Genomic DNA, 22870 nt, shown 5'->3' on the forward strand with positions numbered 1-22870 from the left:
GTTCCTTACCTCTCCTGCCTTCTAGATGTTCTTCATTTTTTGGCTCTTGGTTGTAACCTTAGCCTTTTAAAAACCTTTTATAATACAGCATCAGAATGCTTACTCCATTGACCAGGACGGCTCTTGCTTACTATTTATGATCATGGCTCTAACAGCATTTGTTATGCTCAATTACAGACAGGCATTAGAAAACAGTAGGGAAAATTGAACTTTGTCAGCAAACTGTGGCATAGGTGAAGAAATATAACAAAACATGTAAGTGGTAAAGGTATCATTTTTTGTACAGAATTTAAATTAAGCTGTTATAAGTTAAGAGGACTGTAACTACAAAAAGCTTTTACAAGCATCATGGTAACTACAAAAGAAAAATCATCAGGAACTCATGTTCAATAATGGTTAGAAGATTCAGGCAGAAAAAAATCAATAAGAAAACAGCTAAGTTTAACAACATTATAGATCAAATGAACCTAGCAAACCTAGACAGTGCTTTGCTCTCAATAGCAGCAGAATGCACATTGCTCTTAAGCTCTGAAGAAAGGTCCTCCAGAATATATCACGTGTCAAATCAACAAAACACCCTTTAACAAAATTTAACAAGATTGAAATCACACAAGTGCTTCAAGCGCTTTATCAGAACAGGATAGAATGCAGCTAGAAGTAAAAAGTAGAAGAAAAGAAAACCCACAATACGTGCAATCTAATCAACTCTCTCTTGACTAACCACTGGGTTAAAAATATCAAAAGAATAATTTGAAACTAGCTTGAAGCAAACAGATATTAATGAAACAACTTATTGAAATGTGTAAGAACACAGATTAAAACATTACTAAAATTCACGGCAATAGTGAACACCATTAATAAAGAAGAAATCTCTATTGAACAGCGCTATCTTCAATTCAAGGAACCAGAAAAAGAGCAAACTAATCATAAAGAAAGCAAAAAGACAAACATAATAAAAAAAGACAATAGGAAAAAAAGAAAAAATGAAACAAATATTAACATGGACAAACTTTTAGCTAGACAAAGAAAAAAGAAGAGAGAAGATACAATCAAACAAAATCAGAACGAATGTGCAGACATTGATATAAGTGACACAGATATACAGAGAATTGGAATGGTCTATCATAAACAATTATACAGTAACAAATTGAATAACCTAGAAGATATGATGAATCCTTAAAAACAACCCATTAAGACTGAGTCAAAAATAACAGGAAATCTGGTTAGACCAGTAAGAAAGAAAGGAATAGAACCTGTTATGAAAAACATTCTAACAGGGAAAGCCCATGACCAGGATTTTACACTGAAATGCTTTCAGGCATTTCAAGAATGTGCACCTATCCTTTATAAGTTCTTTAAAAGCAGAGAAATTTTGAATTCATTTTTTTTCTAAAAAAATACTACTTTTTTGTTTGAAAGAGAGATTCATTCTTTAAATTCATACAAGTGTGGCAGGGGCTTGACGCATTGCCTGTGGGTCCCAGCATGTTGATGAACAGGAAGCTGGAATTGAGAGCAGGACTGGGATTCAAAACTAGGCACTTTGATATGGGATATAGTTATCCCATGTTGTCTTAAACACTAGACACCTGTCCCTCTACCTAATTTTTAATATGACCAGCATTACACTGATTTCAAACACAAAGACTCTTAAACAGAAGCTAACCTCTGTGAACAAAGTTTACACTACCTGAACTAAAAACTACTATATAGCTGTTGTAATTTAAACAGCATAGTATTGGCATAGAAACACAGGCTAATGGACAGAATGCAGTAATAGAAACAAACAAATGCATTTATAGTAAGTAAGAACACATAATGGAAAAAAGAACATTTCAATAAGTGATATTGGGAGTAGTGAATAATCACATTGAAAAGAATGGAAATTAGATTGTTATCTCATTCTGTACTGAAAAAAAAAGCAAGCTTAAAATAGATTAAAGACTTTACAGTAAAACTGAGACTGCCAAACTTCTAGAAGAAAAAAAAAAAAGGAGTAAAACATTATTTTACCATCAGTTTGGGTAAATTTTTCTGTGTTTAACATGAAAAGCAAAGGTTAAAAAGAAAAATAAATGTTTTCCACACAAAAGAAATTAAAAAATGAGAAAGACAACCTATGAAACTGAAAAGCTCCAAGCTATTTCTCCACAAAAAGTCAAAATTCAAACTGTATAAGGAACTCATGCAATTCAACATCATAAAATTGGACAACTCAATTTACACATGGATAAAAGCTACAAATAAAATTTTTAAAAAGAAGTACTTCAGTAAATCAATAGGCATATGAAAAGGTGCTCAACATCTGTAATTTTATCCTTATCATATTTTTATCCTTATCATATTAGGATTGTTGTTATCAAGATGATGGAGGATAAGTGTTAACCAGAATACAGAGAAAAGAAAATACACAGTTAGTAAGAATGCAAATCAACACAGCCACTATGGAAAATAATAGGTTAATCAAAAGTTAAAAATAGACCTACATACAATCCAGAAATATATATTTAATTGTATATAATCTATATATATAATTGAATTTAGAATATTGAAGAGATACCTGCTCTCCTAGATTCTTTCAAATATTGTGTGCAATAATCTAGACAAGAATGTCCTGAATGTTGTTTGATAGATGAATAAATTTTAAAAAATGATAAGCTACAGACAAATGCATCTACACATGGACAAAATAATGTTATTCAAATTTCAAAAAGAAATATTTGATATCTGTGATAAGATGGATGGATGGATGAGAAAATATATTAAACGAAATGAACAAGTGGACAACTTTACGATCTTATACCTAGTGGGAATTTACTCATTAAAAATAGAAACAGAATGCTAGTTGCTTGCTGGCTGAAAGAAGGAAACTGCAGGATGGTGTTAATCAAAGGTCATAAAATTTCCAAGTTATCTAAGATAATTAAATCCTGGAGCTTATATCATATGATGATAGTCAAAAATATTTTATTGTACACTCAACATTTTCTAAGAAGATACATATATGCAAATTATACTTTGTGATAGATACATTAGTTGAGGTGCCCTGAACATTTCAGAATCTATTCTTGCATCAAAATGCAAATTTAAAACTTTCAGTATGTAAAAATTATGTGGGTTAACTGGCATTTCAAAAATGTTGATAGAAAAAAGTTTTCTGAACTTGGTTCTGTTACTTGTCATACATTTTTAAGGCATGCTATAAATCAAAACAATGACTAACAAACTTTAAATGGGTTAATTGTAGGTGAATTTTGTGTCAGAAAATCTTCCTACAGAACAGGCAAATTTGATCAACCAAAGCAAGCCTGATTCTAGAACTGATGTCTTTAACTACTACCTCGTACTGCTTCATTCATTCTAACTTAGGGGAAGAATCATTTTTAATTGAAAATTCTAAATAGTACATATATTGATTTGTGTGATTCAATCATTAGACAGTTTGCATGTATTTCAAGATATTGTGCTGTACCAATTAACTTTTGCATTTGTTAATCAAATCAAAGAATTAATTTCAAATAAAATACACTTTGATAGACCCCCTTTGTAGGAAGTGAGAAAAAAAAGAAAATGCAAAAATACTAGCAAACTCAAGCCACTTTCTTGACCTCTGATGAACTTTGCTTGATGGAAGCATATTGATATATTTCAGTTACATTTGCAGACATCAGTGCTGGTCAAATTTAGAATAAAAAATAGCAACAAGTACTTTAACAATTGTAATCATATAAAGAGCAGATCATAATGTCCCATATTTGTATTTGTTTTGAAAGATATATCATTGTATCTATTTTTCACAAACTGCTCATTATCAAATATGAATGATTATGATAATTTTATTGAAGAAAATTAAATTTAGGTTTCAGTGTGATTGGTATTTGACCATGATGATCATCTCTAAAAAGCAACAATTAGTATTCAACAATCCCTCTTTCCTTTTAAGTTATAGCCTGTCTCCACTGTGCTGTGTATTGCATGGAAATTAGCATTGTCTTACAAGAATGTGCTAAACAGAACATATAGAATTTCCTACATCTAGGTGAATATAATTAGTGTAACTATGACTGCTATTGGTAGAAGGTAACCTAAGTAACACTTCCTAGGATTCTTTTCCCTTTGTTCTCTTCTAGAGATTGGTAGTCTCTCTTGGAGCAGTAGACAGCTAGAAATGAGTGAGAGAGAATTGCCTTGACTTTCTGCTTATTCAAACTTGATCTATCAAAGCTACCTGTCATAGTCTTTGATTCCATGGAAAAAAATTCTCACAAGTGATATTCAGGGTCCAGTGTGGTAGCCTAGTGGCTGGAGTCCTCATCTTGCATGCGCCAGGATCCCATACGTGTGCCAGTTTGTGTCCTGGATACTCCACTTCCCATCCAGCTCCCTGCTTGTGGCCTGTCAAGCAGTGGATGACAGCCCAAAGCCTTGGGACTTTGCACCCTCTCAGGAGACCCAGAAGAAGCTCCTGGATCCTAGCGTTGGATCAGCTCAGCTCTGGCTGTTGTGGCCACTTAGGGAGTAAACCAGCAGATGGAAAATCTTCCTCTCTGGTCTCTCCTTCTCTATGTAGATCTGACTTTCCAATAAAAATAAATTAATCTTCAGGAAAATTGTATTAAAAGTTCTAACATGGTACTATCCCCATCAATGTATTTGAATATATAGCTTGGTGTCCTTTTCAGGGCATGTCAGGAATCAATGTCTTACTTTCCTAAAGTTTTAAATTTTCCATTTTATAAACATATCTGGTCTCAAGGGTTTGGATGAAAAGCTTTGTAGCATTTAGCTTGGTGTATACTCTGGTGTAAAGTGGCTATTCAAACAATTCTACGTTGCTGAATTGTTGAATGAATATGAGTTCGCTGCTTAGATTTGCTTTGGTGATATGCAATTGCAAAGGGCATGAGCAAACAAGTTTTTGATCAGACTTAGTTTTGTACACCATTTTATAGTCTAAATATCAGCCAATAATATTGATGGATTTATATCATCACATTATTTCACCCACATGAACATAATATGTTTTCTCATTTTCACATAAAGGTCATTTCTAAATATAGCCCCTAAACAGTAGGTTCATGTGACTAGTGACACACTTTTACAGTTTCTTGAGGTTGTAGGTGTGGCCTCATATGTGGAAGATATTTGCAATCCTGTATGTTAGTAACAAAGTTAAAAGGAAATTCAATGTCAATTTTGGAAACAATGCACTTGCCTGAAAGGATATCAGTGTTTTAAAATATGCTGATAATACATTGTAAATATCAAATTGGCTTTTGTACACTGGAAGTGATTAATATACATAAAATTACAGCCCCTAAATGCAACAGAAATTCTCTGATGGAATATTGTGAAAGAAACATAGTCATGTACTGCATAGCAATTTTTCTGTCAACAATGGGCTCATAAATGGCAGTTATTTCATTAGGTTATATTGTCTAGTGACTTTGTAGCATCTTCCTTTGTGGAAGTACACTCTATGATGTTCACACAATGACAGAATCGCCTAAGATGTGTAAAGTTGCTCATGCAATGATGCGTGGCTCTTCACTAAAGATGGATGAGACATTCCAGTATTTCCAGTTCAAATGCCAGTGAATATATCTGCAACCTGAACTTTCTTGAACCTACTGGAATATTATCTATTTTTATCACTAAAAGATTCTCATCAAATCACAATCAGATCAGATGGACAAGAGTATCATACAGTGCAGAATCTGAGGACTAGGAAAAGATCAAAGGAAGCCAATCTCAGTTGACACTGCAGTCTAGAAATACTGACAAATTGCAAGTTGCAGCAGAGTAGAAAATGCCAGCAACTTGAAAGGCATAGAAGTCCAGAGCAGTGACAGAGCTGAGTGCAGAGCAGAATCAGTCTAGTCAGTGTGAACAATGCATCCTGGAAACAAGACCTAGGGATCAGAGACGAAGTGGGAAACCATTACAATACTTCAGGGTAGGCATGCTGAGACACTAAACCAAGGCAGTGATCATTAGTATGTATAAGTATAGCAAGGAAAGGCTGAATGCATTACATTTCCTATTTAGCTTTTCTGCTCAAATCTTAGAGTCATACTAATGAGTTAACAACTCTATTTTGATGAACTACAGGCTGATAGACCTTGCTCTATTAGCATATCTCTACATTTTTATAAAGAAGGAAAATAGCAGATTTATGAACAAACATGGCAATAGTTAGAAATGTTTTATGAATGTTTCATGAGGAATTGAAGGCATATAGCAGCCTTTGCAAAATTGTCATAATCTGATGTGTTTTGCCATTGCTTTTTATCACATCTATGAAAAGGAAAGTGAAAGAAATATGTACAGACCTGCCCTTGGAAAGATCTGACTACAGCCATGGTGATGTTCCTTTTTTAATCAAAGCATCGTTCTTCTTCGTGATAAACTCACAGAGTAATGGAAACTACATTGAGGAGGGACATGGTGATTACATGAGGTTCTTTTTCGCTGTACTGAAAACAAGCAAAAGATAGTATTTCATACCAATCACCAGCAGTGCCCCAAAATCCATCAGATGATTAAATATTTCTTCAAGGATTAAATTTCGGGACTATTAATCTATATGAAAACAATTTCTACAGCCTTGAGGAAAACAGAGAAAATTTCCCAGGGGAACTTTTACTTCTCTCTAAGGCTAATGAAAAGAACCAATTCAGAGTTTTATCAATAAGCCTTGAACAAAAATAATCCATATATGATGAAATACCTCTACTATAAAGTCTTTTATGTATTCTACCTCTTTAGAAAGCCACTTGTTAGAACTTTCATTAATCAAGCAATTTTACAAAGTATAAAAATCAGGATAAAGAAACTACCCCCACCCACTCACTTAAACTTTACCCCACTATCTGTAATAATATTTTGATATTGAGGGGCATTATTTGGTTATTTGATTTAAGAAATATTCTATTTTGAGCTGGTTGCGATTATTTATGAGGTAAAAAGTCTTTGAAAAATGAGTTTCTATGTTTGATTATTGGTTGAGCTACAGTTTTATAGAAGCTAGCTTGTTCCTTGACTGTAGGCACGTCTCTTGAATATTCAGGCTCATATTTCCTCATCAAATTAAGAACAAATAAGAATGAACTCTTCCCTAAAGAAATATACAGTATTTGCTTCTTTAATATATATGCTAGGAAAACTTATTTTTCCACCATACTTAGAGTATAAATAATAAAACCTGTTACTATCAGCACATCTGTATGCATTTGTAAAAATTATGGCATATTTTTGGTAATCAATGAATTACTTTGAAGGATACTATTTTATTTATTTTTCTGAAGCTTACCTCCAGTAAACAGCTTTGTACTACTACGAAAATATTTCTGGACATGAACAAACTTGATAACAAAAAAATTAAGGTCAGTGCATCAAATTCATAATGTTTTACAAGTTGTGAAACAAGCAAATATTTATGTAATAATATGTAATAACAATTACATAATATTACATAAATTTTCGCTTATGTTTCACATATATTATATATATTACATAATATATATCATATATTATATATATGATATATTTTATATATATTTCATATATATGAAAGTTTAGATAGATTTTGATATTAAGTTACATAAATATTTGCTTATATACTTCATATATATCTCATATATATTTTATATGTATATATTTCATATATATATTTCTCATATATATATGAAAGTTTAGATAGATTTTGATATTAAGTTTGTTTAGGAAATTTGTTCTGACTCAATGATGAAAATATGAACTGAAGGTTTCCCTGACACCGAATAATCACTTTCTGAACACTGGGGAACATTAGTGGGGTACCTCTTCAGGGGAGAAAGAGTGGAGCAGCAGATGCACCAGGTGGACTTAATTGGATTCTAGTTGGAGTCACTCCCTCGGTTGGAGATGATGCAGATTCTGTCAGTCACGGAGAAGTTTTTGTATCTTCTCTTACTCTTTGCCCCTAGTGTTTAGCTTATGGTACAATATGTTTCTCTTAATATTTTGGCATGAAGGAAACTTATGAGGTACCTGTATGTGAACATGCACACTCTACTGTGCTTATTTCAATTTCAAGTGAGAGGTATCAGTGATTTGTTATCATTTTTTGATTTCCTTAATTTTTATAACCACTAGAATTTCTTTGAAAACTCCAGAGTACTAATTGCAGTCTGCTCCTCCATTGTTCCTTTTATAATTTTGTATAAGTGTGCACAAATACATGTAAATCTTTTTCTGGAGAAGGTGCTGACATGACCATTTACACTGAATATATAGCTTATACTATAAGACCATATATATTACTTATTAGTATATATGTCTATGTAATATGGCTTGTACATAAGTGTAGCTGTTATGATAAGACCATATAAAGATGTTTGCCCTTAAAATTTGAGAGATCCTACATTACTTTAAATTTTTCATAACTTATAAATCTTTGTTACATCGCTCAATCTTGCAGTTTTATAAGCTTTTTCAAGCAATAATGCTATAATTAAAGTACAGAAATGTTATTTTTTCTGTATTATTGCCAGTTCAATCCAGTCTAATGAGCATGCCCTCCAAATGTAGCATTGCATTGCTGCTTGTGGGAACCAAAAATATATTTTATAAAAACATATCCCTCTCCACAAGACTGAATCTGAGACACACTGTCACTGCCCTTTATCACACCTCGGTCCGATGATTCCCTTCACTGTTCTCTGTTGCCCCAGTTCTAAAGCCATTGCCTCCTTGCAGCAAGAATATCAACACATAGGGATCTGTGACACAAACAAATAAATAACCAACATTGAACTATGCTCCTTAAAGGTCAGCCACAGGTGAGGTTCTGATGGAGGAGCTTGGGAAACTTTCTCTGTCGCAACACAGTCCTTGCAGGTGAGAGCAAGAACCACGATATGGAGCAACCCAGACCAGGCCAGAGAAAGATACCCACTATCATACATATGGCATAGGTGGGGGCAGACCAGGCTGAACCTGTTCACATCACCCACTGGCAAAACCGATCACCAGAACAGAGTGTGGGTCAGGCCAGGTTCAGTCGCGACACAAACTAGTACACGTTACAGAATGCCAAGGTGAGCTGAATCATACCAGATGTGGTTGCAGCACCCAAACAGAAGACGTGAGAACCAGGGAGGCATGGGGCAAAGCCTGCAGGGGGAATGTGGGCTCCCCTGCTGGACAACTACTCCAATTGGAGAGTTGGGATGGGGGCAGACCAGACCAGGCAGGGCTACAAAATCTATGGGCCTCATGTGAGCTAGATCAAGGAAAAGCCAGGTTGGGCTGACTGTTCCGACTGGTGCAGGCAAACATTAGAGTGGGTGAGGGTTGGTTGGGCTTTGCTGCAACATCAACTGGCAGAATCTGGCACTGGGGGCTAAATCTGTCACGTTAAATGCCAGAACCACCTGGAGAGTGCATAATCCGGAAGTGGCAGTGGCCTAGTAGGAAGATAGTGGGCATCTCCCTCTTGGGTTACCACTCTCACGGGAGAACACGAAAACCAGAATAGGGTCAGGGGTGGCTAGAAAGAAAGGCAGCTGCCAGTATGTGTGTGGGCTGGATAGTATGGCAGATTGGGTTGAACTAAGCTTCAATGCTCATTGACATGTACAAGAGCTAAATGGAATGTGGGACAGATTGAACAAGTGTGCGGTACATACTGGCATGCATGGGAACCGGGGTAGGGAGCAGGCCTGGTGGGGATTATGGGTAGTCGCCCCAACTAAGCTGAAGCTCCCACTGATTTGAGTGTGGGCCAAGTATGAAGTGGGCAGGATCAGGCTGGACTACAACACCCGTCAGTTCAAGCGGAAGACAGGGTTGGAAACAGAACTGACCCAACAATTGCAACGACCAGCATGTGCTTCAGTTGATTGGGGCCACGGGCGGTGCCGGACCCTGTACTGGCAAGTACACACAAGAATCAGGTCTGCAAAGCTTCTTTGCAGACCCCTCCAAACTGAATTGCTAATCTCAGAACCCCGACCATGAAGAAAGAGATCGTCAGCCAGTGGATTCTGAATAGATTTCATCGCGATTGGAATGGTAAGATTGGCAGCAATTCAGAACTGTTGAGTTATCAAAACTGCTCGAGCAGGAACCTCGGAGTGTGCCTCACATTGGGAACCTAGGATGGGTGGGAGGCTGGTTGGGGCTGCTCCCTTTTTTTCTCCCCTGATCCCAGCTACAGAGGAGGAAACGATGATACTAGTGTGGAAACAATGATCTTACCCACTTTCCTATAGCCCTTGACCCTTTGTATCCTAATCAACTATGTAAGATTATTAAAAAAAAAAGTCAGCTACAACACTCTGATTCCAGCAGCTGTGTTTCTACATACAGCATCCAATACACATTGCTACAAACCAAACACAGGATCCTCAGCAGAGTTAATACCATGCACTTTAAAGGTCTCTGGACCAAAGCACTCATCTTTCTCTTCCAAGGATTAATAAACTTAAATAATTTGCCTAAGTCAGCCTGGTAAACCACTAAGTAGATGGAAATGTTTAGCATAATGATTTCTTTGCTTTTACCTGGCATGTGGTACATCATTTTCCAGATAGGATTTCACTATCAATCTTCCTTTTGACTTGAATAGCTTTCTCATTTCCAAACTTTAGTGTAAATAACATTCCACTGCTTCCGACCCAACTTATTTAACCCATTAGGTTGAGTCAATCATGGGTATTGTTGTTTCTGAAATTGTAGCTTCTCATTCTAGTGACTCCTGAATTTATACTTTGAACATGGCATATTGAAGCAGTTGGTATTTCTCCATTGGAATTAGTAACTTAAGTTTTCTTTAAGAAAGGGAAAGCAGTTGTTTTTCTAACAATGCTGAAAACCAGAGTAAACAACCAAAGCAACCAACTCAACAACCAGAGCTAATTGATGATGATGATGGAGTAGGGATCTGAGTTCCTTACCTTCTAAATATCACCTTTCTTTACAAATCAGCCTGTTCACTGAATAACGTTAGCACTTTGTTAATAGAAACATTCTTCCAGACTCAAAACTTCAAAAGCATCTTGGATAAATATTATTTTTTCTTACATTTTCTACTATGTCAGATCTTCCACCCCGACATGAGATCTTTGCTGTATAGTACTTGTGTAGCTTTCCTCCGATTTCTATGGATCATCTGACCTCCATGTTTTCTCCTCCAACTTATCTTGTGCATCACAGACAATCTTTATTAATTATAACTTTAACAATACAAATTTTCTGTTTAAAAGTCTTCAGTGGTTTCCTGTGTCCCTAACCAAGAATATCAGATTAATCTCTTTAGATATTTTGGCCATTAAAAGGCAATGAACCTTCCATACAGGAGTGCGAAGAAAACATGAAAACAATTTTAGAGTGGAAAAAAAATCTATCCAACAGATTTATTTTATTGAATTTGTACCTATATATGCTCAATATCAATATTTTTCTGCTTCCAGGAATATATAGCTTTGCACATTTTAACATTGGTGATTATAATTACAGTGAAGATTAAGTCATCTTTATCATGAACACAATTTCCCCATGCAGTTACTATAACCTGTATCCTGATCCCACATTTGGAGATGTGCTCACCTTCCTAATAGAAGACTATTAATTCTTCCAGAACATCATATCAAGTGGTGGACAGCTTTTTAAATCTAGCTTTTTCGCTTCTGTTTGAGATCTGATCATGTTGTATATATTCATGATTCGTGAACTTTAAATTGTTGAGAAATATTTCATTGTATGAGTACACCACATTTGTAATCCATTCGTAACAAGTGTATGAAGTATTGAGATTATTGCAAATCTCACCTAAGAATGAAATTTCCAGGGTTGTGTTAGTATAAGAGGTTGGGCCTGGGACAGTGATGCATAAAGCTAACACTCATCACTGCGATGCCAGCATCCCATATATGCATTAGTTCTAGTCCCAGCTGCCTCATTTCCAATCCATCTCTCTGTTTATAACCTGGAAAAGCAGAGAAGCTTGGCTAAAGGCCTTTGAACTCTGCAGCCATGTAGAAGTCCCTGAGGAAGCTCATGACTCCCAGCCTTAGATCTACATGGCTCTAGCCTCAGTAGGTATTTAAGAAGTGAACCAGGGGATGGAAACTCTTTGTTTCTCTCTCTCCAGAACTCTGTATGAATTCTGCCTTTCAGATAAAAAAAATTAATATTTTTAAAAGGTAATAAAACTAGTTTTTCTAATGCTACATAAACTAATTGAAATAATAGGAAAAAAAGGAGAATTCTTCAATTCTTTCTCAGTTGTTTATCTCAAAATAATTATTTGGTTTTCAATTATTTAGTCTCAAATGATTATTTCATTTAAAATAGATTTTTGGCTTCAATTCTATAGTTCAAAATAATTGCTTCATTTTTCAATTACTTACTTCAAAATAATTATTTAAGTTTTAATTATTTAGTTCAGAATAACTCCAGGAAAGCAAGACAGGGTTTTGCGGAATGCAAATAACAGACTTGTCTTGAACTGCGAACTAACAGAGAGAAGACAGTACATGACGTTTACTTCGGTGCTCTGTAACTATTAATAACTAAAATGTCTCATACTTATGGTTATTACTAAATAATGCCACAATTTCATAATGAATATTAAAACACTTACAAATATAAATAAATAAGCAGAAAATCCTTAAGTTAACTACACATCAAAAAATGACCAATTGTCACTGGTAATAAGAAAATTGCCAATGCTGTGAGAAAAGAAATCAGTACCAACAGTGTACTTGGCAAATCATGCTGTCATCTGCCTTGACTATGCATGCCTAAGTTTGCATCCTTGGAGGAGCAACGTCAGAGGCTTTGAACAGGAGCTCAGCAATAATGTTGTGAGATATCAATCATGAGAAAGAAGTCCAGAGGGTCCCCAGTCACCCTTAGCCCTGGCATCACAGTACTCTTGGGGCTAATAGCCACCTTTCTCCACACTTCTGCATATGTGAGAAAGAAACAATTCTGACCAACTGGAGTAAAGTGGAATCACATGTCATGTCACTTGCTGGTGTGGGAATGTGGGGAGTCCTAATACAACTTGCAAGGCTTCTTTCTTCAATGTTCCTAGCGCTCATCTCATAAAGTGGTAAGAGGCTTAGAAACTATGGACACCTGGTTCTACTCTTAAGCCATTTTGTCCTAGCATTCCAAAATGAGATACAGAAATCTGTGAATTTTATTAAGTAACCCAGGAATTTTTCTTTTAAGAAAATAAAGGTACCTTAAATATTAGTATTTAGTTTCAGGGATTATGAGAATTTGCATATATCATTTCAATTTTCTTCTAAATTCCTCCATTTTCCTTAAATTCATTGTGCTGCCAAAAAACTTGTCAGGGTATAGTTAGGCCCATAATTTCAAGCATTAAATTTTGCTTATATGAAAAGATAATGTAAAAAAGACTAATTTAATCAATGATTACAATGAGGCTTACGACATCTAGCCACGTTGTACATTAAACAATTTGGGTCCAATTCCCTTCTCTGGGTCCCAGTTCTATCTTTCTGCTAATTCAGAGCCTAGCGAATAGCTCAAGTCACTAAGATCCTGCCACCCATGTGAGATGCCTGACTTGGTTACTGGTTCCTGGCTCCATCCTGGCTCAGTGCCAGCTATTGCTAGCATTTGAAGAGTAAATTAAAAAGATGGAAGCTTCCTCACTCTCTCTCCCTCTCTTTGTTTTTCTCTCTATGTGTCTCTGCCTCTCAAATTACAAAATTATAAATTGATAGCATGATCTTATTAATGAATTCATTTAAACCTTGTTGTTTTGTAACACGTAAGTTTGTGTCCCTCATAGTCTGCAATAAACTCTCTAAATGAAAACTATTCAGCTTGGCAGCAGATGAAAGAATAATACTGCAATTTTGGATTGAAGATAAAAACGAGATGTTAGTTCTACACATTGCCTCAGTCTCAATCTCATGATTCCCTCCTTCTGGTGTACACCTCTTTTTTTTGTCTATTTATAATAAAAGATTAGTAAATGTACTGAGTTCTTTATGACTGCAGGGTATGTTAAATGCACCAACCACATCCTTTTCTTCTAATAGCTTAAAACCAAAGTCTCCACTTTAAAGAATTCCCTGACTTCAATTGCTAGGGGTAGACAGCAAGACACAGGGTAGAGGGAAAAAGAATAATTTCTTGGATAGCATCTCCTTTATCATTAAGGGAGATAATGTTACATTCTTGTTTTTTTCCTGTTGTATAAAAACATCATTTTAAATCTATTTTTATCTACTTTTAAAAAATGAAGGCAATATTGCCTGCTTCAAAGGCACGACCATTGCCTATACAAAAGCTTCACTAAGTGATTTTTGAGTGCAAACTGCTAAGAGTTAAGGGCTATTTTAACTGTGAAGCCTCAGAGAGTATCTGTCAGCACTCCCTGGGCTGTGTTTGGGGCTTGGGAGTTCAGTGAAGGCTGGCTGTCCCATTTAGCTTCTTCATGACTCATTGATCTAAGCTTTTAGACACTGCTTGAACTTCACAATTCCTCAAAGCTGGTTAGAGCTAGCAGCAGACTGCTCACTAGGGACAACTTGGAATGCCCCTGAAGCAATATTAATGATGGCATGAACTGGGTACGTAAGGGAATCTGAAAGGTGAAAAATGATGGGCCTATAAGGAATATTCCCTCCAGTGCCTCCAATTTTGCTCTGCAGTGGATTTTTCTCTAAAAATATGTTATCTGAATGACTTTTAAAAATTCGAGCAGCAATAACTCGTCTGCGTGTGACTGTGTGTTTTTCAGCATCTCCACCAAGTTTTATGGTGAAAATTCTGTAAAGCAGTGGAAATCTGAAATCTGGCACACAACCCAGACTCATCATGCTTAGATGCTCTAAATAACAAATATTCCTTATCCAGTATTCCAATCCAGCTACCCTTCCAGCAAAAAATGAGCTCATTTGTCATAAAGCAGAAAAAAGTAAGGATTTGGAAACATTGTGAATGTTTAAGTTTAGTTTCCACTAAAAGTAGAGTCTAAGAAAAGCTTCAGGGCAGGTAGTGTGGCTGACAAATGATCTGAGGAGGCAGAAGTCAGAAAGAGGAAGACATAACGACACTAACAAAAGAAAAGCCAATATAATGTACATTATTCCTTCCCCTGCTAAAGGCAATTGGGCTCAGTTCATCCAAATCCCCTGAGAAATGAGCAGAAAACCTTCCTGAAATGTCCTCATGGAAACTTCACTCACCAATACCGCTCTCTCCTAGGCTGAAGGTCACTGACAAGGATATTGGCTTCAGACTTCTGGCACAAAGGCCAAGCAAGCTCTGCCAGCATCTTGGAAAACGCTGAAGTACTGTGCATTGGGTCAGGCTGTGCTTGTATGGGGTAAGTGATGTGGATCAGGCCCTCTGCTCTTGTGATGTGGGTGAGGGAGTTTTTCTTTTTTTTTTAAATTCCATTCTCTTTTTATGCAAAAAATAAAAAAGCATGTTAAGTCCTGACAAAAATAAGGTGAAGAAAGTGATAGTTTAAGTGGAAAAGGTGAACACACACAAGGGAGCATTGGTTCTCTCACATAGGGAAGTACATGTCTTGAATGAGAAATTGAGGAAAAAGAGTTGCCTGAAATAAACAGGGATTTGGGGATTGGAGTTAGAGATTGAACACTTGGGAATTACTCTAGTGGTCATTTCAGGTAGAAGAAAGAGGGAGAGAAAGAAGGAGCAAGAGCTCCTCACAGTTGATCTCCATCATGAATTCAGGATGGTAAAACCAGTTGAGAACTTTCTGGCACTGCGCAAGTTCCACATGGAGCTAGATATCCACATTCAAATGGTATCTTCATAGGGCCCAGAGCAAGGAGCTATAACTCTGGAATCTAGACACTTTAATTAACAAATAGAAAAATGAAATTATACTTGGGGACTTGTAATTCAGCTCAGCAGGCTTCACTAACTGCCCGAGTATTTATCCCACACCACCTGTAGATAAGGCATGACTGACAAGAGTCAAGTGGCGTCTGCTACAGCCCAGCTGACCACAATGTTCAAAAGACCTTGTATGCTTGCTTAGGTGTGTATTGCCACTGTATGTCCTATGTCGGGCACAGCTACAGAATCCATCCAGCAGCAGTCCACAGGAAGGTTTGGTAGAACAGCAATGGTCCTACCTGCCACAACTGGTTTGAAGGTAATAATCAAAGTTTATCCCCTTCCTCTTTAATCATTTCTCCTAAATGTTCCTCATTCACCCAGTCCTTCTGCAGACAAACATAGTTTACTTGGCAGGGTGCTACACACCTCCATTCTTGAGAGATCGGACTTCTTACTTTCTTGTCCCTTTCTGGTATCTTGGTCACCATAATTGTCTATTCATGAGTAGCATCAGGCACAGAAGAACCAACCTGCATCCCAGTGGACCCTCCAGTTACAAATAAACTTTCCACTTAGTTCCTAAAGGTAATGAGACAACCAACAATACAAATCCTTTTGTGCTGAAAAACAAACAAAATAAAAACAACAAACAAACAAACAAAACCTGAAGGTCACCAATCAGAACTTCTTAGGGAAAGAGCCCCACTCCTCTGGATCCTTAACCCAGTGGGGCTAAGATCCTACCCGCAGATTTTGCAGGTGTGCAGGTGGTGATGACAGAAACAGTTCTGCTTGCACCACTACTTAATTTGGATTTCTAACTTTCCCCATGTGATGTCTCAAGATGTCATTCCTTTCTATAATGGCCCTTAGTTTGTCAAAGGATAGCTATCAGGATCAAACATTTAGTCTGCATAAAGCTTTCATTCTTTTTATAAAAAAGATTTATTTATTATTATTGGGAAGTCAGACATACACAGAGGAGAGACAGAAAGGAAAATCCTCTGTCCATTGATTCACTCCCCAAGTGGCCGCAACAGCCAAAGCTGAGCCGATCTGAAGCCAGGAACCAGGAGCTTCCTCCATGTTTCCCACATGGGTGCAGGGTCCCAAGCTTTTGGGTTGTCCTCGACTGCTTTTCCATTCCACAAGCAGAGAGCTGGATGGGAAGTGGAGCTTCCAGGATTAGAACCGGCGGGCAATATGGGATCCTGGTGCATGCAAGCCAAGGACTTTAGCTATTAGGCCACCAAACCAAATGAGGCCCCTCTCATTCTTTTTTAATTTTTATTTGAAAGACAGAGACATTAATATAGATTCATGGGTTTTCTCCTGCAAATGCCTGAAACAGCTGATGCTGGTCTAGAATGAAGCTGGAGGCATGGAGCTCAAAATGGGATTCCCACACATGTGGAAAAAATTTGAGGAAGAGTAGTGCTTTCATAGGGATAGACAATCACTGGAGAATGAAGAAGCAGAAAAAGTGAGATGAGGCAAAACAGAAAGTGTAAGGGGGTGCTACCTGAGATACCACTGTAGGTGACTTTAACTCAGTTCCTGATTCTCCCAAGGTTTCACAATGGATTCCTTCCCCAGATGGGGATGTTAAATTTTCTACACTTCCAGGCTATGCATGAACAGAAGCAGAATTGAAATTTTCTGTAAAAAAAAAAAAAGGATCCAAAGTGCTTCATTAATTGGAAGGCTGACAGCAGTGAAGCATTCTGAGTTTCACTGGAACTTTTCACCAAAGTGGAAACTGAAATTAGAAGTTCTCCAAGCTGTGGATAAAGCCCACTGCCTGTCCGCTGCAGTGAGGGTGTCACCTACCCTACCTTAATGTTCATGTGGAGCCATGCTCTGCTGGCTGTTCTGTCCCAGAAGCACTCCAACCACAAAGTGCCAGTTGATGTCCTCGGGGAGTAGTCAGGCACTCACAGCACACTGTACAGATGATTTTCCTGACATGTAGAAACAGGTGTAGAGGTTGCCAACCAACATCACAAGCTACAGGAGCACCTTATCTCTCACTACTTTTCGTAGTATGTACCAAAATCTGGCCATCTAGAACTTTATATCTTCCCCCAGAGACAGGTAGCATGAGTTTGTGGTTAGCATAGCAATTGGGGAATGATAGAACTGGGTTAGATACTGAAACTTAACCAAGCATGCGTTCTTTTCCAAATTAGACTCCCTAAGATTTGAATGTTTTCTTCACAGAACTGTCAGAATAAAACTATACTTTGGCTCCATGTATTTGTATGTATAAATGGTGCATACTGTACTATATACAGTGTTTGATACATACCAAGAGCTCTGTAAGTATCAGAGCATGTAGGAATTTTAGTCTGATGGAAATTTGCCCTATATCCTCCATTTCTCCTGAATGCATCTCTCATGTATTCTTTGCAGGCTTCTAGGAAATGCCTTTGATTAACTGGATGAGATTTAATCATCCCCCAACCCAGCACCATCTGTAGAGCAAACCCAGTCTGATATAATATGCTGCCAGATATTTTGAAAAAAAGTCTTCTGCATTTCTCTAGGTAATGCTGCAAAAGAAAGTCATTTAAGTTTGGATGGATTATAGTTAGGGAATCTGATTTCTTTTTCTACTTCTCATCCATTTTGACAAATCACCCAAGCTCTTCTAAAAGTAGAATTTGTGGTAGGAAAAATCAAAGTCTGGCAATCATCTAGATTATAGATACATGCCTGTGCCAGATCAAATCCTCAAAGAACCAACTTACAAGATGTGATTAGGCTGCCAGCGATTTACTGAGAAAAAACTATGTACAATAAAGAGAGAGGAAGCGTGAGCAGAAGGTAAAAGCTTTTAGGAATGAAGGCTTGGGGATAAGAAACTAGACTGTAATGGTTCTCAGATAGTTCCCCCAAATGATAAGGGATCCCCAAGAAAATATGATTTCTCAGGAATCCTGTGTTCGGTAGATGTGTTCTGGTCCGTAGCACTGGTAGGAATAGCAAGGAAGCAGGACTTTGCATCTGCTCAGGTAACTGGAGTGTAGCAGCCACAGGCAGGTCTTCCACAGAAAGTTCTAGAAGGAAATATTACTGGAGTACTTCTTCTCTTCCCACAAATATCTCTCACCATTTCACAGAAACATTGTCCTATTTTAAATCTTAGGATAATAAGATTTTTTTATTCAGTTCTCAAACCAGCTTGGGGTAAAATTTGTCAAGATCAGGGTGAGACTAATTTGGAGTAACTTTTGAAATGTAAACATCCTGATCCCATGGGGGAATAATCTGCAAGTAGACTGAGTCAGACAGGAAGCGATGGTTATTCTGATATTTAATAGACATTATCACACCCATGAATAATACTGATTCAGTCCTGCCCTGTCTCAGATGTGGAGAATTCAGAGATATCCTGATTTTGGCTTTACTGAATGCTGATCTTTTTTTTTAAAAAAAGATTTATTCATTTTATTACAACCAGATATACACAGAGGAAGGAGAGACAGAGAGAAAGATCTTCCGTCTGATGATTCACTCCCCAAGTGAGCCACAACGGGCCGGTGTGCGCCAATCCGAAGCCGGGAACCAGGAACCTCTTCCGGGTCTCCCACGCGGGTGCAGTGTCCCAATGCATTGGGCCGTCCTCAACTGCTTTCCCAGGCCACAAGCAGGGAGCTGGATGGGAAGTGGAGCTGCCGGGATTAGAACCAGCGCCCATATGGGATCCCAGGGCTTTCAAGGCGAGGACTTTAGACGCTAGGCCACGCGGCAGGGCCCGAATGCTGATCTTTTCAGAACATTAAATAGCAAATTGTTTGCCGCATCATAGGGTTCCAGCATAGAATCAACACCACACATTGCAGGCAATGCCTTTGACAGATTCAGAGCTTTCTGTCTCACTCAGCGAATCACTCCTTCATTTTCCTGTGCTCTGAACATTCCTTGTTAAGAGATGTTTGTGTTAGCTGCAGTTGGCAGGTAAAGTAGGGAGCCCATGATTGCTCTTTTGACAGAAAGTTTTGTCTCTGGCCTAGAGTTTATCAAACATCTTCACAAGCACTACAATGAATTCTCCAGGCTCATCTTTTGTTTCTATTGATGAGTTTGGCTGCATTTTTTCTTTCCAGGAGGGAGTCTCTCTGACTACAGATCAATTTGAACTTGACGTTTAAAGCTAAGACTCCCTTACATTTCTGAGTGGTTTTATTGATACCAGTTTCTACACCCTGTCAGTTACAGTGTCACTTAGCATCTTTTCTAATTTAGTGTTAAAAGCACTGCGGAAAATATAAACAATCTGGCACTTTGGAGACTCCTGACACTCCAGTGTTAGTCAGATACAATTTGTCTGTTTTGTTGATAATCAACATGCCAGACAGGATTTTATCTTTTCAGCATTTTACACCATGGCAAAAGGAAATGCTGTGTGTCTTCTCCTCCAAGCAGAGCGACATAGATAACTATGTCAGTGTTCAGTATGGAGATGAACAAATATGCCTTGATTTTATGTCCCGAATGGGAGCTGAGAGTGGCAGCTTGATCTGATAGGGGATCAAGAGCTCAGTGTCTGAGAGCTGCTGTGTATGGCTCACCCCTGATTCCCCCCAAATGGTGTGCTGTTGTTAGGGCATTGAAGAGCGAGGTAACTCTGGAATTCTCCCAGATTATGTCACTGGCTGGAAAACAGCTCAGCACAGAACAGAATGCTTCCTCTTTTGTCCATTACCTGCCTTCCTCGTGCAACTAGTAAATAAGAATGTAAGCAGTTCACTGTTTCACAAATCATTTTTGTGAACTAAAATAGGAAATAGTAGCACTGCTATAATCTCACTCTGAAGAGGTGATGTGAAGAAGTAATTGGCACCTTTTTACTTTTTATTGGCTTTTTTTTGTTGTTGCATGTTTAGATACCAGTTGCCTGAGCTATAGAATCATAAAGAAGTATACCAGTAACAAAAATAAACAGCCAATTAGTCACCCACTACTGGGTATCTTCCACCTTGAATGCTTCACTTCTGCTGCTAGTTCTTTAACACTATTTATTTATGGCAAGAGAAGATTTGGATGCATTTTATTTTGTCCTACTGATGTTCTGCCTGCTTTTCCTGGGGATGACGTGTATTCTTTTACATCGTTGTCTCTTGCCTTCTGCGAGTACAGTTTCTTAGCACAGTGCCATGGTTCAGAACTGAAGGAAACACAATGACTATTGGCCTCCTCTCCTTGACCTTGAAGTCGGCTTTGTAAGGGGACTTCTTTCACAGTGTCTCCACACAACAAAGAGAGTGCTATGAATGCCTCAGAACCACTTTCAGTTCAATTCCATTAAGTGAAAATTTATGGAAAGTAGTCCCACAGAGTTATAGGAACACACTTCTTATGATTACTATTATTGATTGCAATTGGTTTCAGTCCCATTGTAAACCTGGTATTCAAGATCCACGGTGGGATGGAAAAAGTTACCGTGACCTTGAATTTGACTGTTTATCTTCCTGTCGTTTATCCTTGAAAGTGAGAAATATAAAGTCTGTCCTGTTTTATGTACTCTAAAGTGAATTTTAATTTTCCATGGTGGCTTTACTTTCTAAACATCAAAATATGCTAGAATTAATTATCCTTAGATGATAATTTCAGTGCACCAAGGAGCAGGAAAGACAATCCAATTCTGATGTCATGGATGCCTGTTCAGAGAGTGGCAGCAGGGAAAGAGTGTTCAGGTTGGGAGCTTTTTATTTTATTTCATTTATTTTAGTGTGCATTTTAATTATTTATTATTACTTTTACTATTTTTTAAAAATTTATTTGAAGATCAGAGTGATGGAGACCACTGGACAAAGGGTTATCTCCAAGCTACTGTTTTATTCCCCAATTCGCTGCATTACTCTAAAATTAGCCATAGTGAGAAACCAGAAAATCAATCTAGGTCTCCTACATGGATAGTAGGAACCCAGTGACTTGAGTTATCACCTGCTGCTTCCCCCAGGGTACACAGCAGCAGAGCTGGCATTGGAAGTCAATCAGGGCCTGAGTCTAGGCAGTTTGATTATAAAATGTCAGTGCACACAATAGTTTAAGCACTAGTCCAGTCACCCACCCTAGTCTGGGCATTTTCAAAACTACATTGTTGAAGAAAATAGAAAATTATGAGAATGTGTTACTCTTTTCCAGTTTGTGACCAAGTACAGTTGTAGATTGTAAACAAAAATTGTGATAATGCAGACTAAGATGCTGAATTGTAACAACTAGGAATAATAACTGATGCTCTATAATATTTTCAAGGTCCTTCTAATTGACACAGGACAACAATGAGAGTATTTGCATGTGCTGATGGCCTTTCAGTTATGATTATGAATGTGGAAAGGCAGATAGAGTACCAGCAGCTGGCTGAAAAATGAGCATCAGGGAGCTGTGCAAAGCTATGGACAAAGTTGTGTGAATCTGTTGAGAGGAGGTGGACAAAGTTTATTGTAGAAGAATTTGTTCCCATGAACATGGTGCTCTGCTTCAGTGAGAACAGTCCTGAGAGCTAGAAAAAAATATCGTGGCTGGGCTGCCAAGGGTGCAAAGAAGCCCACAGAAATCAGCTTGGCTAACTCCATGTGCTGGTGGAGGCCTGAGAACCCATGAAAGCTGACTCAATTCACAGTATCTTGTATGTTACTTTTTTTTTCTGATAGGATCAGAGAAAAGAAATTGTGATATCAACAAAAATAGGGACAAAGCATTACACCTCAAATCTCCCTGCTGACAACTCCAAACTATTGCACCAGTGTTGAATATCAGTGTCACATTAGTTACATTTCCAGCTTTGATGACTATGAATAGCTCTGTCATTTTCCACTCATCACTAACATGGGATAAGTAGGATATACTACAAGGTTCCATAATAGGGAAGTAGAACACTTATAGGCAGAGTTCAGAGAAAAGACTGTGACTCTGAATGTTAAGCACAGACACCCCTTGTCCTGGGTTCCTGATAATAATTGGGGCTTTCCATGAAACTATGAGAAGTTTTCTGTGTGTTGCAGACTATGCAGAG

General features: G+C 37.6%; 1 long non-coding RNA gene across 1 annotated transcript in view; it reads left to right on the forward strand.

Annotated features, from left to right (window-relative positions):
* LOC131481099 (uncharacterized) overlaps positions 1 to 14874 on the forward strand; it is a 117834-nt gene extending 102960 nt beyond the window's left edge. Inside the window, exon 4 of the long non-coding RNA XR_009246036.1 lies at positions 14774 to 14874. This is a non-coding gene — a long non-coding RNA (uncharacterized LOC131481099). The remainder of the gene's footprint in view (positions 1 to 14773) is intronic.
* Positions 14875 to 22870: the final 7996 nt, after the last annotated feature.

This window comes from Ochotona princeps, chromosome 9 (assembly GCF_030435755.1).
Source record: "Ochotona princeps isolate mOchPri1 chromosome 9, mOchPri1.hap1, whole genome shotgun sequence".
Taxonomy (NCBI): domain Eukaryota; kingdom Metazoa; phylum Chordata; class Mammalia; order Lagomorpha; family Ochotonidae; genus Ochotona; species Ochotona princeps.